The sequence below is a fragment of the Etheostoma spectabile genome, chromosome 3 (genome assembly GCF_008692095.1).
Source record: "Etheostoma spectabile isolate EspeVRDwgs_2016 chromosome 3, UIUC_Espe_1.0, whole genome shotgun sequence".
NCBI classification, from domain to species: domain Eukaryota; kingdom Metazoa; phylum Chordata; class Actinopteri; order Perciformes; family Percidae; genus Etheostoma; species Etheostoma spectabile.
The window spans coordinates 29,367,058-29,383,094 of record NC_045735.1 but is presented as its reverse complement, the minus strand read 5'-3'; positions in this window follow the sequence as shown (position 1 = coordinate 29,383,094).

Below are 16,037 nucleotides of genomic sequence, written 5' to 3'. Positions count from 1 at the left end.
TTCTCCTGTTTGGAGAATCCTTTATAACTGACAACTGACCCATGATTATTACACACGAGCGTTTATCTGGTGTGTTCAAGATGAATGCTTTCCGGCAGTTTACCACGTGCACGACCTGAATGGTGAGACTTGTCTAGTACAGGAGGCCCCGCAAAAGGCACTTAAAACAATATTGTGCTCAGGTTATATTGGTTTCCCCTTGTGGGCCTGATTGGTCAGCAATACTGTCTCTAGGGTTGACACTCTCTGCTCTGCTCCTCTTCCTCTCTTGTCTTCTTATTATTTCTCAGTTATACATTTAGCCTCACCAACAGCTATTCCTTTCCCTCCTTAGTTTTGTATGTCCTGTTCTCTTAGTTATCAACAGACCTCCTCTGAACTTCAGTCCTGGCCTCACCATCGCTCCTCCCCTCCCGGCTGCACTGTAGCATATCTGACTTAGATAGCCCTGTCTGTTCTCTCCTCCTCTGTAACCCAGCTGCAAAGCATATGTATAATTGTCACACACACACACTCGTTATTTAGATCTTTGGTAATTCAGTATATACTTTAAGCCAGCTTTTACGTGGCCGTTCCTGAGTGCCCTGTTCATCACCACCTCTCATTGTATTATTTTCCCACAATTCGCCCTTTTCCGACCTACTAGGTGCGACACCTTGACACTACTGCGTGCCTCAACGTCTCCCCGTCCTCTGTGCGGTGAGTATTGGACAGCATCCCAGCGAATAGGGAGGCGGCTGCTTTTTTCTTTGGACAAGGCAATGTGATGACGCGGTTTCATGTCCGCGCAGGCAGGGCAACGCACAAACACACAGTTAACTAGAATAAGCGAAAAAACGCATATCGATGGCAAACAGCACGTGATAAAGATCTTCTCCATTTGCCAAAAAGGTTGTCATCCACCCCCCAACTTGGCATTGATACCCTGAGCGTCAGCATCTTCCGGGAAAGGGCGCGAAGTTGTGTGCAAAGCCCTTAGGGACTTCCCCATGCATCCGGTGCAGGGTGTTGGATGACCGTACAGCGACCATTCTCCGACATTGATAAGACTCCTCCTTTTTCAGCCAACGCATGTCCACGCCATCCTATTCTGGAGCGCCATGAGGGACGTTGGGGCCTCCTCTCGCAGCCTTCGCATTGCACCCTAGTTGCATTGCTCAGCGTAAAACATTATATGCAAAAATTTATCCTATCTACATTTTGCGTGAGTGACGGAAGATGTGACAAGCAGTGGTATATTCTCAAATCCTTCGTGCCTATTTGACCTCTGCCATTTGTATGCATCTGGGAACCCCCTAGAACTCCTAGTCTTCTAGATAGGTTGGGGTTCCCGCCCATGATACAACAAGCCGGTGCCTTGCTCGACTACGGCCCCTAGTCGCCGCTCTCTGTATTAAACTGGGCAGATTCACAGCTTATGGGTTATAGTGGACTCTCCTCCGTGAGCCAGAGTGAAAGATATGGCATAGCTATCAACCATAGCCACAAACTCTGACGTTTTAGTTGGGAGTGGACTTTATCGTGGTATACAAACCAAGACCACCCCAATAGTAGAAGAAGTCCTATCTAGCCACTGCCTAGGGCCTGTTTTGTTTTTGTACGTTGTATAAATAGCACCATCGGGGGTATAATCACTACTGTTTGATTGTGGGCTGGATGGCTTGATGCGACGGTGTAGATTGAAACAGTGGAATATCCTTGCACCCTCACAAGCAGCGCGTCTGGGGTATTGGGGTCAGAAAATACTAACCTGTTTTTCAAAGCCTGGCGCGGAAAGGGATTCTGATGTGTAGTAACAAAGTTGCATGGCGGGAAGACCTGTCTCTTAGAGTGTGTATGAAGTTCACATGCTGCATATCCTGCTGGTCCCTCATTCAGGAAAACGGGTCGGTTAGTGAACCTGACTGGTCTAGCTTGTGGCCACAGCCACGCACCCTTCCATGTGTTGTTCTTTGGTCATTCTGGTATACGCCTTCCCAATTGTCCTGCCTTCCCCGTGCTGTAACTCACACATCCTTCCACCCCATTTTGAAAGTCCCTGCACTTTCCGTCTTCCTCCTTCAGAGTGGGGTTTTACTGTGTCTCTGCCATGTCAGTGTCATTCTGTGTGTGCGGAGGGATCCAAAAATATTATCTGCAGTGGGGAGTATGCTGGTCACTTCCTGCTTCCATACACCTGATGGTCTAACATCCACACATCCGGACCGTATCCTGCTCCCAATGCTCTATGTACTGACAGGGTTATGGGATTTTCGTGTGGTCTGAACTATAGTCCCCGCTGTATAGACAATATCTCCCCCATTCCATCTTGTTGCTCCCCACCATCTCTTTTGCGGTCACCTCGCCAGATTTTTCCCCCTCACTGTTGTCCAACCCCGCTCATAACCATCTGTTACAGAGACTACTCCCTTTCACCTGTCCGAAGCGCTCCCTTCCACAGTCCTCACCTTTTGATATCGTCACAGATGTACACACTGTTGTTTTTGTAAAACCGATTATACCCCCGCGTCTATAGCCTACACCAAATCAAAGGTATGACGTGGTTGAGTCTCTCACAGGGAAGTCAATCTTGCACCGGCACCTTGGGGATGATCCCTTAGTGTTTGCTTCACTACTGCATCACACTGCTCTTCTTGTCTCGTCGTCGAGTTTCATTTCCTTGTTGTACTGAGAGGTGGTTGGACACTAACCGTGTGATTGTTCTTTGTGTCTCGTCCCACAATACCATGTCCAACCCCAGATTAAATTGCTGCAACTCCCACTACTACATACACTGCTAGGACAACTGTGTCTTTTTTCCGCAAACCCCATTGCCTTCCAGTTATGGATGTACGTGTGGGGGCTGTTCCCCCCCAAAACTCTCTTCCACTATACTTTTGGTTGCTTTTCTAATTTCTGCAATGGCGGGCTAGGAGGTGCGACTGTGGCACAATGTGCAGGTGTTGCCAAGGTGCTCCTTTTTTACCTTAACCTGGACCGAGTGTGAAGTACACCTCCCTTACTTCGTAAGCCCGACCACCTGGGTCAGTCCACTTCCTCTGTGAATTTGACCCCTGACCCACGCCCTACCCTTACAGGTAGTGTTGCTTCCTCCTGCTGTTTCCCTGTTCCGCCAACTGGACCTGCTGAAAAGGGCTGAAGACCAGAGATGTTATCTTCGCCAATAGATCTTCATTTCTATTTGTGAACATCTAACAGGTGCCAATGTGCCGTCCATCTAGTGATAGGTCTGGCATTTTCTCCCTGTCATTAATTTCCGTGTGGTGTCAAATGTGTTCTCGTCCTTCTGGGACCTCATAGCATGAGGGCCCTAGGGAGCCTCCGCTTCACCCATGTTCAACTTGCTTCCTGACTGGGCCCTGGCTATCTAATACCTTCAATTTCCCCCCCCCTTGGTTTGCTCTTTCCACCATTCCCTTACTGTGGATGATAAACTGATCCAAGGCCATGAGTGTTCCCAAGTGGCCTGTTCTACTTCTCCTTAGTAGTTTGTTGTTAAAAATGTGTGCCATATCTGACTTAATTTGCCTGGGGACCCCGACTACCCGGATGAGTTCAGTTTTGAGCATTTCACCACTGTTTTTGCTCCTGCTTTTTCTGGTGGAATGGGCTTCTACCCACCTATGAAAGCCCTGTCACCATCCACCAGAAGATACCTTTTTTCCCCTACCCCATTTTCTTCTGCCCCTATCAGTATATAATCTATACTGACTATCTTGAAAACAAGCTGTTGTCTGGGTATGCTCCTTTTAGGTGTGATGGGTTTTCTGACATTATGCTCTCCACACCCTGCCATTCCTGACAAAAATGTGTCACCATGTCCCTCAAATGTGGTTGCCACCACAGCTCAGACAGATTCGGAGAGTCTGTTTTTCTTCGCTTCATCGGTTTGGTCCTGTGTTCCAGGTACAACATTCTGCACTCTCGTGCTGATGCCTTCCTCAAGCCGAGAGTGGCATAATGTTGCTACTGCGGCACACAGACCAACACATGAGGAAAAACCGACTCTCCTGATCTGTCTGAGCTGTGGTGGCACCCCAATTTGAGGGACAGTGACACATTTTGTGGTCAGGAATGCACAAGGGTGTGTGGAGATCATATGTTCAGAAACCCTACCCACACTAAAAGGATCATACCCCGTACCACAGCTTGTTTTCCAAGATATCCGTATAGATTATCCTGAATATGGGCGCATAAAATGTGGTAGGTTAAACAGGTATCTGCTGGTGGATTGGATACAGGTTTCTCTAGGTGGGTAAAAGCCTTCCCCTCAAAAGCGGACGCAAAACAGTGTTGAAATGCCAAACTGAACTCGATCCCGAGGTATTGGTTCCCGCAGCAAATAATTTCAGATAATTGCACACATTTTAACAACAACTACTAAGAAAGTAAACAGGCCTGGGAATCCACTCATGCTCTTCTGAGCAGTTTATCATCCAACATCACAGGTAATGGTGGAAATACAAACAGACATTGAAGGCTAAGATAGCCAAGAGGATGTGCAGGAAGCAAGTTAACATGGGTAGAAGCCGCTCCCATTGCCCTCAGGGCTATGAGGTCCTCCGAAGTTACTAGGAAACACCTTGTGACCCACACGAAATACGTCGTGAGAAAATGCCAGACCTCCACAGATGAGGCCACATGTCCAAGGTTAGATGTTTCAGCAAATAGGAAATGACATACATATTAAGGAAAGCTAACATCTCTGGTTTCAGCCCTTGCTACGCCGGTCCAGTTGGCGAACATGAACCGCAGGAGGAAGCAACACTACCTTTCCCAGGTAGGCGACTGGGTCATGTCAAAGTCACACAAGAGGACAGTTGGAACTGACCCCAGGTGGTCCGGCCTTCGAATAAGTGAGGTTACTTCACAAGCTCGTCCAGGTTACGGTAAAAAAGGATCCCTGGCACCACCTGACACATTGTCCCCCTTCCGCACCTCACTAAGCCGCCCATTGGCAGAACTTAGAAAAGCAATCCAAAATGTATAATGGAAAGAGGTTTTTGGCGGGAACAGCCCCCACTAGTACATCCAAACTTGGAAGGCAATGGTGTTTGGGAAAAGACAACAGTTGTCCTAGCAGTATATATAGTGGGAGTTGCAGGCATTAATTCTGGGTTGGAACATGCGTTGGGGACCCGAGACCACAAAGAACAATCACACCGGTCGTGTCCAACCCCTCTCATTAACAAAGGAATGCAAACTAACGAGAAAAGAAGAGCAGTTTGTGGCAGTAGTGAAGCACACACTAGGGCCCATCCCCAAGTGCGAGTGCCAATTGACTCTCCCCTATTGTAGATACTCACCACTCTTTACCTTTGTTTGTTCAGGCTATAGACTGCGGGGGGTATAATGTTTTCTACTAAAAACACAGATGTGTTACATGCTGTGAGACTATCAAAGGTAAGGCCTGTGAATGAGGACCTTCCGACAGTTGAAAGGTAGTCCCCTTTAACAGCTGGTATGACTCGGTTGGACAACAGCGAGGGTGGAACCCACCATGGTGAGGTTGACAGACAAAAGAGATTGTGTAGTACACAAGATGATGGATATGAAAAAGAGATACGTATCTATACAGCTGGATATATTTTCAGACCCACGAAAATCCCATACCTGTCATAAATAAGCATTGGGACCCCCCAAAGCAGGAACGTCACGGATTGTGGAGTTAGCCATCAGTGTTGTGATAGAGAAGTGACCAGATAACCCCCCTGCAGATCAAATATTTTGGATCCCCTCACGCACACACAGATACACTGACTGGCAGAGACTTCCAGTAAACAACCCCACTCGTGAAGAGGAACGTACATAGTTTGCAGACTTCTCTAAAAATGATGGGTGGAAGATGTTAGAGTATCAGCAGTGAGGCCGGACAATTTGGATCTGTGGCTATACAGAGAGCCAAAACAACCAGGAAGGGTGCGTGGCCTGTGCCATCCAGCTAGACCAGTTCTGTTCACTAACCCGGCCCCGTTTTTCCCTAATGAGGACCCAGCAGGTGATATGCATGCATGTTGAACTTCACACACTCTAACCGACGCTTCCCGCAATTGTACTACCCTAGCATCCCTCTTTCCCCAGCTTTGAAAACCAGGGATTTTACCGCATAGGGGTAGTGGTGCAATATCACTGTTTCAATCTCACCGGATCAATGCAAGCCCCAATCAAACTATGTGAATACCCCCGACTGGTGGTAGTTATACCAACTGTACAAAACAAAACAGCCCTAGGCCCATTGGCTAATTAGGACTATTCTACTATTGTGGTGGTCTTGGTTGTACTCCCAGATAAAGTTCCCAAAACAACGTCAGGTCGTGTGGCTGCTGATTTAGATTAGCTATCCCGATACTTTGTAGGTATAAGTCCACTATAAACCCACCATAAGGCTGTGCCACTGACCGTAACAGAGAATGGCGCCAGGCCCGTAGTATCACGGCCCGGCTTTTTGAATCCGGGCGGGAACCCCCAACCTATATACGGACACATAGTGAGTTCCTAGGGGTTCCCATGATACACATTGGCAGATCAAATAGCCGCGGATTTGGAATAATACCACTGCTTTCAGCCATCCTTTCCCGTCACTCCCAGCAAAAATTTAGGAGATAATTTTTGTGCATTATAGTTTTTAACCGCTTGAGGCATGCAACTAGGATTCCATCGAAGGCCTGCCGCATCAGATGGCCCCAAACGTCCCCTCATGTGCTCCAGACATAGTGAATGCGACTGACAGCTGTTGGCTGAAAAGGAGGAGTCTGCTTTCCTGTTTCGGAGCAGATGGGCTGTAACGGTCCATCCCTAACAACCTGGCCCCATGGAGAAGGTCACCAGCCTTGACAACTTCGAGCCCTTCCCAGTGAGATGCATGACCCTCAGGTTATCAAATCCATTGAGGTGGTGGATGACACCTTTTTGGCAAATGGAAGAATCTTATCACTGCTGTTTGACATCTATTGCTGTTTTTCCCTCGTTATTCTAGGTTACCTGTGGGTGTTGCTTGTGTGCCCTTCGCTGCGACCATGACATCCCGGCTCATCCCACCACTGCCTGTCCAAAGGAAAAAGCGCCGCTTCCCGATTCGCTGGATGCTGCGATTACTCACACTCCAGAGGACGGTAGGACGTTGAGGCACTGCAGTTAGGTAAAAGGTTTCGCACCGTAGTAGGTGCGAAAAGGGGAATTTGTGGGAAATAATACAATGACTGAGGTGATTATGAAACAGGGCACTCAGGAAGGCACTACAAGCTGCTTAAAGTATAACTCGAATTAACCAAAGACTAAATAAAGAGTGTGTGTATTTGTGACATATTAGTGACATTATGACTGTTGCAGGCTGGTTTCAGCTAGGAGGGAGAGAACAACAGGGCTATCTAAGTCTATATGCTACAGTGTGCACGGGAGGAGAGATGGTGAGGCATGGACCTGAGTTTCAGACGGTTTATAACTCAGAGAACAGACATACAAACAAGAGGGTGAACCTAGCTGTCGTGGTGAGTAAATGACACTGAAATATCAAAGAAAGAGCGGAAATGCAGAGCAGAGAGTTAACCCAGACAACAGTATAGCTGACCAATGCGCCCCACAAGGGCAACCAATATACCCTGCGCACAATATTGTTGAAGTGCCTTTTGGGCCTCTGTCTCAGACAGTCTCCACGGTGCCGTGCACCGTGTAACTGCTCGAAACGCATTTTCATCTGTTGACCACAAGAATCACGCTGTGTTAATACACATGGATGTCTTTGTCAGTTTATTAGAAGGATTTCTCCAAGCACAGGAGACTAGATTCCATCAATGCCAACCTCCCATTTCATAGCCAGGGAGTATGAAGACTTCAGTGATTGTGTTTATAAAAGTAAAATACAAATGTACTGGCATGGGTATTGTTTTGAATTTAAAATGTTAATTGTTTAAAAATGTGTGTGATTTGCATTATACATTATATATTTAAGCAAAAGGCAAAAAGCATTATTTCAACATAAATAAGACATGTTGGTCATGCATTAAGTTTGTTGTTCATGGCATTAGTGTGTTTGCAATACTTCTGTTCTATAATATAAGATGTTCTGTACATTCCGTTAGAATCCGCTCTACTAAATGTGATCAGCAGGATTATTCATCCTGTGTCGGGTTCTAGTTCCTTTTACAACCCACTGAAGTGCAGCAGATCATGTTATTTTTTTTCTCTGCTGGTCCTGAAAGGGTCATAAACTTTCAGTCACATTCCAATGAAAGAATTGAATAAGCACACAGACATATCACCCACTGTGACCTGGAGACCCACCCTCTTGAATAAGGCTAAGCTCAAAGCAGGGCAGACAACGGGAGGGGAGAGCTTGATAGTTTGATATCTATCTCTTTGTCTCTAGGATATATCTCTACGTTAATAAAAGGATTCACACATCACATCTGATAGTTCTGACTATTAATTGACTGCCCTGAGACCGAGAAGGATTTAGATCCAACAGTACTAGCTCAACAGAAGGAACTGAAGAGTGGACAGGATGGGCTAGCAAGAGGTATACGTATGCGCAGGCAGGAACGATTCAGATACGGTTTCAGGAATATGTACTGGTTCATTTCAGTACCTATGGCTGGAATGGAGGCACTGGTAGATAATTACTGAAGGGCTGAGAGGTAAAGTGGAGACAGTGAGCAGTTAGAAGTGATAGTCAGGTGAGTGGGCAATGCATGGGAATTTTGCTATAGTTTTTAACTAAATGAAAAAGTTAAATAGCTTGGTTGGTGCTCGTTCAGCAGGCCCTGGTTTTGACTCCGACCTCGCCCATTGCTGCATTTCATTCCCCCCTCTCTCTCCCCTTTAATCTCTTCCAGCTTTCTTGTCCATAATGGCCTAAAATGCCAAAAAATATCTTAAAATAAACATGACAAATATCATCTGAAGATACATTTAAAGCTCCATATGTAAATTTCTGAGTTGATTAGCAAAAGAAACTTTGTTCTACACAAATATGTGCTCCTTCACGCCTACTGCTTCCCGCAACTAATCAAAGTATTCTGGTAACGCAGAATCTGCCATTCAGAATCATCAATACATTTAAGCGAGTCGCTCGAGGCGGCAGCCATGTTCGCCTCCATCTTTAAAATACTTTACCCAAAGAAGACATACTCTCACACTCAGTGGCACTGTGATGAAAGCCAGAGTGGGAGAAATATACTTTTGATTTGAAGCTTGTTGAAGATGAAGATCACGCCTATTCTTGAGGACATGTAACGGAGCCGCTTAGGAAGTTGAAAGAGAATTAAAACAAAACGCGCAGGGCAACGCACAAGACCAAAGTTAATATTGAAGTGGCTTCATAAGATGGAAAGGGCTCAGAAAGTGTAAGGATTTTAAAAGGGACGCTGAATTGCCTGCTTCTTCGCAAAGGTATTCGCCTAGTTGTTTAAATTCAAGATTTATAGTTCTTGGCTAACTATAGCATGGTTGTGCATATTGCTAGAACGATGTCAGGATCCCTTTTCTTTGCATCATAATGAAAAAGATTGTCTACCTTGTACTAAACTAATCATGTGTTGTGATTCCCCTTGCAGACAACTCATGTCACGCAGTTGTATCAAGACAAGCTACAGCTAGAACATCTGCATGTAACAATAAGACTATAGCACTAATTTCAGTTTCATTTACTATGTTCATATTGTCATAGAAATTATAAAAAAACACTCCCGTGCTTCTCTCCTAAACTGTAAACTTGCTTACCTATTAATCTCGTACAATTACAGAACACAATAACACTGATACTTAACAACATTAGCTAGCACATGTTTTGGGACTTGATATTGATGTTAGCAATAAATAGTACCAAGATAATGTGAACTATATTTACGCTGAAGGAAAACTCATGGACAAGTGTACTTCCTTGAAATATTCCGCCACGTTAGGAGTTAAAACGTGCTCGGAATGGGAGGGGCTAGAAATTAATTTTCATTTGGTGTCATATAGTTCACCCGCTAGAGGGAGAAATTCTTACATCTTGTAGCTATGAAGTAAGTGTTATAGTGTCTGTTTAAGTGGATAAAAAGGAAAACAGATTTTGATTAAGGATTGACCTTGGGGAACACCACCAAACAGATGGATAGATTAGGTCATCGATTAAGAGTTTTAGTTTCCAACAGCAACTGACATCTTCCATCAAAAGATAAAAGGAGAATCACTGCAGGCTGCGCCAAGAACCGCCCTCGCTTAATTATGTTATTAGAATTCTATGGGCCCAGAGTCAAAAGTGCATGAGATCCAGCAGTACCAACACTGTCCTGTACACCCATGGATCAAGATACATTGGAGCCTATGCAATGCTTTGAAGGAAACTTGGAAATAAAAACTTTGGTGAAGAGAATTTCGAGATTTGTTTTTTAACTGCCATGTCTGAAAAGGCTTAAAACCTTTTTTCAGTTTGGGCACCTCCTCCTCCCTACAGAGCTACAACGTCACTGTTCTAGAGTTATTTCCCATGGTTTGCTTCAAATGTATAAATACCAGTGCAAGCTTTGAATGTTACGTGAATGTGATGCCACCCGTAATTTTTGCTCTCTTAGACAATATGACATCAAACAAAGGTGGCCAAGCAGGGTTGGCACTCTTACAGCTGTTGTGGTGGCATCTTTCTCTCAGCTGAGGAGTGTGTGCAGTCAGAGAGGGGATCCTGAGACCCCCAGCTATTTAAGGATGGGACATTATGGTTGGGGGAATCTTCCCTTTCCACGGCAGCTGGAAATAATCAGGACACCTACAGGACAACGCCCTTGCCACTGGATTGCACCAGGTAATTATAACAGTAAAATCTATTTATATTTAATTGTATAAGAGAATGTCAAACTTTAAAGAAAGAATATCTTGAATATAATGTGTTCATCTATAAACCATCAAACACTTGAATTTACATGCTATTGTTGTCTTTTTCAGTGCACATTTCAGTATTATTTATTGGTCCATCTTTGTCATCCAGTTTGACTTTCAGAGGTTTCCAGTTTTGCCCAGGGCTAGGCTCTTTGCCATAGAGGAGATTAATAACAGCACAGACCTCCTTGCCTGGGTATCTCCTCGGGCTATAAGATCCTTGATTCTGTGGCTCCATTGCCAGAGTGGTGAAGGTTGCCACTGGCCTTGCTAAGGTAATGTATATTATCTGCACCACTCCAATGTCACCCTGTCAAGACTGCCAATTGTCAAGGCCTTTTGGGAGAAACATCTTCCCTCTCGCTTGCATGTGCTGATCTACTGTAATCGGACCCTTTCATATCCCAATGGTGGGTAAGAATGGAAAAAAATGAAATTATTTGGTGAAAGTTACCATCAATTATATAATATCATATATATAATATTTATATATATATATATATATATATATGTAAATATCTATGCCATAGACAAAGGGGGATTTAAAATAATTGAATTTGCTGTACATCATGTTTTCATCTTTTCATCTCTATCTTAGACTGTTTTTCTTTCTTTTTCTTTTAGATCAGCCACTTTGCTACTTGTGCTTGTCTCAGTGATAAACAGTACCCATCCTTGCTCAAACAATACCCGACTATTTACCAGAGCAGATGCCCTGGCTCAGTTGTCAAGCACTTGGTTGGACTGGGTTGGAACTATTTAATCAAATGATGATCTATGCAACAATGCATGGCCATATTTACAGAAACCGCCCTACAACGATGGGCATCGTGTTCATAGATATCTTAGCTTTTCTTTAAACAGTCCCACCAGACAAATTCAAAAGATTATTTACATTATCAAGGCTTCACTTCCAGATGTGATCTGTCACTGTTCTCTCGCCCACTGTATTTTGCAATTGTGCAACAGCTTTCCTACACAACCTGACTGGTTCCAGTGTAGAGACTGAGGCCTGGTCTCTGACTTCCCCAACTGCACTGTGGATAGCCTCACATCTGGATGGGCCATAGGTCTGCCATCCCCAAATCACATGTCAGTGGAATGCAAGGAGCAGTTCATGTTGATGTGAAGCCCTCAATTCTCTAGTAATAGAACCTGTGTTCCGAGTTTGGGAACATGATTTAACTGTAATTCAAACAGTCCAAATCTCACAGTGGAATCAGAGAAAATGTACTGGAATGAAGATCTTGACTGGAGTACAAAACATGCTTTACTGATATGTCCGCTCAGCCTACTTTTACATGTCTATAAGAGTGTATTCTGTGGCCCATGACTTCATATATTCTCAGCTGTACCAAACCTGTAACACAGTTTGCAGCTCAAATCCTTACGGTGAGTAGCACATCAACTTTCTTTATTTTTTAAACTAGTCACATTAACAATAAAATGTTCAATTCTGAAAAATAAATGATTGTCCATCTTTTTATCATGCTCATTGACCAATAACCTGCGTGTTCATCAGGTATGATACTGAAGTATTCTTCTTAGATTTAACAGCAACATTAAATATTAAGTTCAAACTAGGAAGGAGATGAGTTTACTTTAAAAATGGAGACCGCATCGCAAAGTAGAATTATAAACTGCGATCCACAACATGCCATTGTGGACTTTGTCACAGTTGGTCTTTATGATGCCTCTCTACCTGCAGAGAAACCTTGAAATCTGGAAACAAGTCTTTAATTTGGGCACAGAACTCACAACAGGTAGTTACATGTGATTCACTGTAATTGTTACTGCTTATTGTCAATGCTACAGTGTTTATCAATCATCGTTATAGTTAGTTGCATCATAATGCTTGGTTTCATGTAATGAAGTAATATAGAAGCTTTCAAGAAAACATCCGAGAAAAATATACATTTCTCATAGTGGTTTTGTTCATGCATGTGTGCCGTTTGTCCCTTTGTATTGAGACATGTCCTCCGGAACTCGCAGGTTCTCCGAAACGGAAAGCCTGTCTCTGCTATTGACTGTTTAAGATTTTGCAGATGGAGATGACAACATTACAGGTATGTTTAGGATAAATGTCTTAAGGTCAGCTCCTCCAACTTACTAAAATTCCTAAGTATTTCTCATTTGGGGGGGGGGTTTACTGAGCAGGCAGATATCTTGGACTCAGCTTTTGAATGGTTTGACATCTCTCCTCTCGAACCTGCAATGCACTGCTTTTGAGTAGGATTTAAATGGTGTTGTGCAGAGGCCTAAAAACACAGCCCCTCATGTAACCTGGCAGATGCCGATTTTGTGACCAAATTGTTTTTCTTTTAATTGTTTCAATCTTTGAGGATTTGAGATATGACATGTCCAAATTTGGCGTCATCGGGATGAAATCTCCAGGATAGTTACATATTTCTAGATAAAATCCTGGGGACTATTTTCAGCTCAGAAGCGTATTACCTCCAAAACAAGTAATGTTTTTTATTTTGTAAAACTTAAAACTGGGGACACTAAACCTAGAGCTGTTCTTTATTATGTGGCTGAGCCCCCCCCCCCCCCCCCCCCAAGGTATGATCCTAGACCACCCTCTGCTGCTACTTCCTACTCCCTCACTACACCTCAAGATAGAAATTGCCTATATATTCAAGATAACAAACCCATCCTTATACTTCAATTCAAAAGTCCTAATATTTTCAAGTAAAGTCTTAATATTTAAAATAAAGTCCTAAAGTCCTAAATTTCAAGATAGAAGTCCTAATATTCAATAATTCTAATAAGTTACAAGATAGAACGTCTCAATATTTCATATGTTGTAATGTTTTAACTACTGAACTACTGACGAGCTTTTGCTTACTGCTCCAGGCTTGTTCTGCAACACCTCGTTAGAATCAGATTTAACAAAACTACTGATTGACATATTTCCGTTGCAGTGAGTGCATATGTAAACGAATCGCTGCAAATGTAGTTAATAGGATAATTGTCGCAGCTTGTATTTACGTTTGCATAAAAGGGCTTTTCTACTGCTAACACTAATTCATTTTCTAAGTGTCGCACATTCATGGAAAGGATTTCTAAGGGTCGACCTTTCTGTTAAGATTAAGATCCTTTTAAAAAGGAAAGTCCGCAAAATTGCGTTCGCAAACGCACCAGAACTCCATGTAAATCATCAGTGATTTTAGCATCGAAAACACGCTTCTAAACTTCTCTGAGCACCGCTGGCTCTGGCCTGGCTAAGCCTGCTGTGTTGGTGTCGATTTTTGGCTATGTTTGTGTTAGTTTTTTCTTTCTTTCATTCCAATTTACGGTCTTTCTCACACTGAACAAAAACGGTGACATATTTCCCGGGGACTGAATTCCAGCCGGGGCAGGTTAGCCAAAATCGGGTGAAAGGAGACTCAGATTCATCAATGCCAACCTCCCATTTTCATAGCCAAGGGAGATATGAAGACTTCAGTGATTGTGTTATAAAAGTAAAATACAAAGTGTACTGGCATGGGTATTGTTTGAATTTAAAATGTTATATGTGTTTAAAAATGTGTGTGATTTGCATTATACATTATATATTTAAGCTAAAAGGCAAAAAGCATTATTTCAACATAAATGAAGACATGTTGGTCATGCATTAAGTTTGTTGTTCATGCATTAAGTTGTTTTGCAATACTTCTGTTCTATAATATAAGATGTTCTGGTACATTCCGTTAGAATCCAGCTCTACTAAATGTGTCAGAAGCAGGATTGATTCATCCTGTGTCGGGTTCTAGTTCCTTTTACAACCCAACTGAAAATGCAGCAGATCATGTTATTTTTTTCTCTGCTGGTCCTGAAAGGGTCATAAACTTTCAGTCACATTCCAATTGAAAAGATAGTGAATAAGCACACAGACATATCACACCACTGTGACCTGGAGACCCCACCCTTCGTGAATAAGGCTAAGGGTGCAAGAGACAAAGGGCAGACAAAGGGAGGGGAGAGCTGTGATAGTTTGATATCTATCTCTTTGTCTCTAGGATATATCCTACGTAATAAAAAGGATTCACACATCAACATCTGAGATTCTGACTATTAATTGACTGAACCCTGAGACCGGAGAAGGATTTAGATCCAACAGTAGCTAGCTAAACAGAAGGAACTGAAGAAGTGGAACAGGAATGGGGCTAGCAAGAGGTATACGTAGGCAAGCAGGCAGGAACAGTCAGATACGGTTTCAGGAATATGTACTGGTTCAGTTTCAGGTACATATGGCTGGAATGGAAGGCACTGGTCAGATAATATACTGAAGGGCTGATGAGGTAAAGTGGAGACAGGTGAGCAGTTAGAAGTGAGAGTCAGGTGAGTGGGCAATGCATGGGGAATTTTGCTATAGTTTTTAAACTTAAATGAAAAAGTTAAAATAGCTTGGTTGGTGCTCGGTGCAGCAGGCCCTGGTTTGACTCCGACCTGCGGCCCATTGCTGCATTTCATTCCCCCCTCTCTCTCCCCTTTAATCTCTTCAGCTTTCTTGTCAATAATGGCCTAAAAATGCCCAAAAAATATCTTAAAATAGAAACATAGACAAATATCATCTGAAGATACATTTAAAGCTCCATTATGTAAATTTCTGAGTTGATTAGCAAAAAGAAACTTTGTTCTATCACAAATATGTGCTCCTTCACGCCTACTTGCTTCCCGCAACTAATCAAAGTATTCTGGTAAGCGCAGAATCTGCCATTCAGAATCATTCAGAATACATTTAAGCGAGTCGCTCGAATGGCGGCAGCCATGTTGCGCCTCCATCTTTAAAATACTTTACCCAAAGAAGAACATACTCTCACACTCAGTGGCACTGTGATGAAAGCCAGGGAGGGGGAGAAGATTACTTTTGATTTGAAAGCTTGTTGAAGATGAAAGATCACGCCTATTCTTGAGGACATGTAACGGAGCCGCTTAGGAAGTTGAAAAGAGAATTAAAACAAAAACGCGCAGGGCAACGCAACAAGACCAAAGTTAATATTGAAGTGGCTTTTCAAAGATGGAAAGGGCTCAGAAAGTGTAAGGATTTTAAAAGGGACGCTGAAGTTGCCTGCTTTCTTCGCAAAAGGTAATTCAGCCTAGTTGTTTAAATTCAAAGATTTATAGTTGCTTGGCTAACTATAGCATGGTTGTGCATATTGCTAGAACGATGTCTAGGATCCTTTTCTTTGCATCAATAA